Source organism: Pan troglodytes, chromosome 5 (genome assembly GCF_028858775.2).
Source record: "Pan troglodytes isolate AG18354 chromosome 5, NHGRI_mPanTro3-v2.0_pri, whole genome shotgun sequence".
NCBI lineage: Eukaryota > Metazoa > Chordata > Mammalia > Primates > Hominidae > Pan > Pan troglodytes.
Genome location: NC_072403.2, coordinates 96490685 through 96496409, shown reverse-complemented (window position 1 = coordinate 96496409; position 5725 = coordinate 96490685).

Sequence of the window (5725 nt, the reverse complement as noted above, 5' to 3'; positions counted from 1 at the left end):
CATCTGCCATATGCAATTTGTCTTCTACATATGTTTTGTGTCTGTTTTGTTCCTCTGTCTCCATTAATGGTTTCTTTGTCTTAAATAGATATTTTCTAATTTATCATTTTTATTTTCTTGTCATTCTTTTGCTATATTTTTATTTTCTTGGTAGTTGCCCTAGTGATTAATATCACCCAAAAATCTAGTTCAAATTAATAACAATGTAATTTCAATAATATTCAAAACTGGCTTTATGTAATCTTCTCTCCTATTTTGCCTTCTCCACTTTCTGTTGCTATTATATTTATACAAATAACATCTTTATACGTAAGGCATCCAGCTATACAGATTTATAATTATTGGTTTTTGCAGTTGTCTCTTAAATCAGATAGGAGAAAAATAAGGTTACACATTTTTAAAAATACATTTATGTTGTTATTTATATTTGTCTGTGTAGTTACCATTTTTGCTGTTCTTTATTTCTTCATGTGGATTTAAGTAACTCTCCATAGTCCTTTTATATCAGCTTGAAGGACTCCTTTTAGTATTACTTGTCAGTCAAGCCTGTTAGCAGTGATTTTTCTTAGCTTTTGTTTGCTGTTTGTTTCTCTTGAATGTCTTAATTTTTCCTTCCTTTTTGGAAAGATATCTTTGAGGGATATAAAATTCTTGGTTGACAGTCTTTTTCATTCAACAGTTTGAATAAGTCATCACACTCCATTCTGACCCCCATTATTTCTGGTAAGAAATCACCTATTAATCTTATTGAGGATTCCCTATACATGAGGATATATTTCTCTCTTGCTGTTTTCAAGAATCACTCTGTCTTTGGCTTTTAAAAGTTTAATTAGGATGTAGCCAGGTATTGATCTTTTTGAATTTATCCTACTTGGAATTCATTGAGCTTCTTGGATGTGTAGATTAGTATTTGTCATCAAATTTTGAGGGTGGAGGGTTCTACCATTATTTTCTCATTCTTCCTCCTCTTCATCTCTCTGCTTACATTCTGGAATTCCCATCATGTGTTTAGTATGCTCAGCACTGTCTCACAGATGCTGTTCAATGCCTCACCATCACTCTCTTAATTTTTTTCATTTTTAATTCTTTCTGTTATTCAGACTTGATAATCACAATGGACCTATCTATAAGTTCATTGATTATTTTGGTAGTTCACATATGCTTCTCAGACAAATTTTTTATTTGAATTACTGTTCTTTTCAATGTCACCATTTCTACTTTATTTATTTTCATTTCTTTCTATTTATTATTATTCTCTGTTTAGTGAGACATCAATTTGCTTACTTTCTTTTTATTCTTTCAACAGTTTCCTTTGATTCTTGAACATATTTAAGATGCTTGATTTAAAATTTTTGCCTACTAAGTCCAATATCTGAGCTTCTTGGAGAAAGTTTCTATTTACTGCTTCTTTACAAGTATTTGCCATTCTTTCTTGTTTTCTTGCACTTGTAGTTTTTGGTTGAAAACTGGACATTTAAAATAATATAATGTTGAAACACTAGAAATCTTATCTCCTTTTCCCTGAGAGTTTTTTCTTACTGCTGTTTATTTTTGTTGCTTCTGTCTATCTAGTCAATTTCCTGAAGTCATTCTGTAAAGTCTATACTCCCTTTGGTGTGTGGCCAGTGAAGCCCCCACTCAGGCTATTGGTCAATGAGTGATTGGACAAAAATTTCCCTAAATCTTTAAGGATCTAGAATCAATAAATCTTCTATCCTTTGGCAAAGGGTTCAGTGTGTGTTTCAAGATTCAGGCAGGCAGTCACAACTCTGCTTTGCCTTTCACTTCTTGCTTATATTATACCTCAGACCTCAGGTCAGACAGAGCTGAGAGTTTAGGACTTTCTCAGATTTTTTTCTGGACATGTGCAGAAAAAAATGTATGTGGCTTACTAGATTCCCAGGAATAGTCAGACCTGATCAAAACCCTCTATGGACATCTCATTTCCCAACTTTTCCTTATAAATATTTTGGTCAGCTTCTTGCTTGCTCCAACCCATATCACTGCCTTAGGTAGCTGCAACATAACACAATTGTTGCTGATTATTTTTGACACATGCTTCCAGGGAAATGCATAATTTGCACTGAGAAAGGACAAATTTTTAGAGTTGGGATTTTCAAGGAACAACCAGACAAGTCAAATAGTGACAATTTTCTGAGACTGTTGTTTGTATTAGTTAATTTTCACATTGCTGATAAAGACATACCCAAGACTGTGCAATTTACAAAAGAAAGAAGTTTCACTGGACTCACAGTTCCACATGGCTGGGGAGGCCTCACAATCATGGTTGAAGGCAAGGAGGAACAAGTCACATCCTACATGGATGGTGGCAGGCAGAAAAAGAGAGTTGTGCAGAGAAACCCTCATTTTTAAAACCATCAGATCTCGTGAGACCCATTCACTATCATGAGAATAGCACAGGAAAGACCCACCCCCATGAGTCAGTCATCTACCACCGGGTACCTCCAACAACACACGAAAATTATGGGAGCTACAAGATGACATTTGGTTAAGGACACAGAGCAAAACCATATCAATGTTTCTGGGGAACTCCAGACCAGTGCTTTGTCCCTCCAGTGGCTGCTAGGCTACTGTTTTTCAAAGCTGTTATGGTTGAGAAACTGCTGGTTTTCACATCTATGTCACAGAGTTGGAGAAAGAGTGATAGGAATAGGATAAGTGCAAATATCACAAAAGTAATGTTTTTACCCAGATTCAACTTAAAAAAAAAAAAGAAAAAACCTCTCCTTGGATTGTTGCAAGTGTTTAATGCATAGAGTAATGAAAAAAATTGATTCTGACAATTTTTGTCAGTATTTCCCTTGCTTTTACCATGGAGAATTTCTTTGTGAAGGTCCTTACTCCACCATTTGCATTGATGTGCTTTTCCTACTCTATTCCCTATTGCCTTGAAAGAGAATATTTATGACCTGAAATAATCATTCAAAAAAATCCTGACCATGAATCTTTTCAGTTATTTGCAAATAATTAAATGATTTACATATTCATTTAATAGATCTAACTGTATTATTCTTTTCTACTAAGTTGTTCTTTTTTCTCTATATAAAATATAGGTTTCCTTTTTCTCTTTATAGCCGTCGATATATAGCTAAGGATGATAACAAGCACAACAAGGACTTACAGCATTTTCTTTGCACCAGACACCATCTAAAACACTTCACAAATATTAACTCAAAGGAACCTATCATGTAAGTGTTGTTATCCCTGTTGTAGACATGAAAAAATCCAGGCACAGCAAAGTTAAAGTTAAATAATGCACCCAAAGTCAGACAGCTAGTAATAGGCAAAGCTGGGTCTTAAACCACAGCAGCCCTAGCTCTTAGGTCTTAACCAGGACACTATACTAATAACAAATTAACCAGTCTTAACGTTGACAGTTACATTTTTAACAAATGCAATGCTATTAATTTTTGTTAGTTTTAGAGCTACAACAACTTTTGCTGAACAAAGGAAAGTATATACCTATTTGCTGTCTTCCACATCACAAATGTATAAAAACGTTCACTATGGAAAATGTCATGAAGGAGTAACTTTAGCCAACTGATGTTACCTAAGAGGTGATAGTGTTAGATAATATGTTAGCAAGTATATATTATATACATTTCTTAAAACAATAAGAAGTCAAAGGTACAGATACAAACCTTGGCATTTGAATCTTGAATCTATTCCAAATCTTTTCACTCTATAAAGATATATAGTGCCAGACCTATTCTGAAGCTGTGTGTAAAATTCTACATGCTGCAATGAGATTAATATTTTTTAAAGAGTGATTTTATAGAAAGTTGGCACCAGAAAATAAGGTTCTGTTTCATTATTTTGACATATAAAAGTTTAAGCAGGTCACAACGTATTCTTTTTTGGAAAAAAAATCATTAGCACATGGTGAAATACACAATTTGTTGGCAAAGCCACAGTAGCACTTTTTTGGTGTAAATTTCTCACAGTCCATCCAAAATTATTTGAGATGACTTCTAAATAGAGCTAATTGATGAAGAGATTAACATGAATAAAGTTCTTCATGCCAGTCTTGAAGTTACTAGTTCTCAAATAACATTGCTGATCATTTAGCCTCATAGGGCCTGCTTTATTTTTGAAATTCCTCTATACATGCTTTGCAATCAACGCTTCCCTTTCAAAGGCCTTGTTCTACCTTCTTTATTAAAACACCCTTTGTGTGACAGCTCACCAAGCACCTTTCTACCTCCCAAGCCTGACCTTTTTAGGAGAGGTTCCACTGTGCTTTTCTTCCCCCATTGATACTAACGACATAATGGAGGTGTTGATGTTTTTCAAACACTAAAATTGAGCAAGTATTGAAATAACTGACCTACAGTTGATTTGGGCCAACTAAGTAATTTACAGCTTGCCTCTCTACCTTGGTGTTAACTCACTGTAAACTTCAAAGTTCTTTTGGGTACAGAGGGAAACCTGGAAAAATATTTGCATTTATAGGTTAAGTCAAAATATATATTCCCAGAGCCCCTCCCTTTGAGGAAGCCCAGAAGTTTTAACATAAACTTTATTTATATGTAAGAGTTACTACAAATTATACCTGAAAAGGACTTTATCATTTAGCTCAAGCTCTACTGACAAATGAGGAAACTGAAACCCAGGGAGATAATTAACTTGCTCAAGTTGACACAAATCAGTCACACTTGAAATATGGCTGCCTAGGCTGGGTTCCTAGGACACATTTTGGAGGTACAACAGTGAGCGTCCAGGTCCAACCTAGAGAGTGATGGTAGTGCCACCAGAAGATGGCATTCCTATCATGATGATGGAAAAAAGGCCAAGTTCAAAGCCAGAGATGCATTGCAGTTGTTCATACTACATCAAGAAATTTAGGACAGTGAGCAATGTCAGGGTTTTAAAGGCCTATTTGTAGGGAGGCTGTAGCTGTGTGGCTGGGGAAAAGCCTCATGATTTAAAGGAGTTATGTGGAACTGGACTTTGTAGAGTTATTTATACATATGTGACCCATTCTGGACATTTCCTTTTAGGAAACTGTGTTTTTCATCAAATCTCAGAAGGAACCCATATTTGGGAAAGGTCAATCCTGATCCCTGCAGCAACACCACCAATCAGTGATGCAATCCTAGGTTTATCAACAAGGCTCCTCAAGTTTGGCTGCCAACGGAAAACTTCAACTAATAGCTGTGTTGTTGGTCCCACCTTTGGTGTTTTCTAGCCATATTCTGTGTTGTAGTCAATGGCTCTATCTCTTGAGCACTAAATATGTGAGACTGATAATGTCTTAGCATTGCTGTTGTCTTTGGAAATCCATGCAGCACTCATATCTGGCCTCCTCAGCTGGATACATCTTCTTTCCTTCACTTATTTCCCCTTTCCTCGAGGGTCAAAACGATAACAATATATATATACTTTCTGGCTCTGGGATGTGAGCATCAGTTGTCGTGATAGGGTAGAAGAAGGAATGGAGTTTGTCTATTGGTAGGAAGCAAGGACTACTCATCTGCTGGACTGATGGCCCCATAATAAAATAAGAGTGAACAAGTAACACTGGCTATCATCAGAAATAGTGAAGACCATGCAGTGTAACTACAGAGCTGTCCTCTGTAGTAAATGCCCTCATCTCTTCAGAGCTCCCTCCCCTACACATGTATGTTTTGTCACTTCATGCCACTCGAAGGGAAGATAGCATGGTACCTTTACCTACGCCAATGGAAAGGCAGTGAACACTACT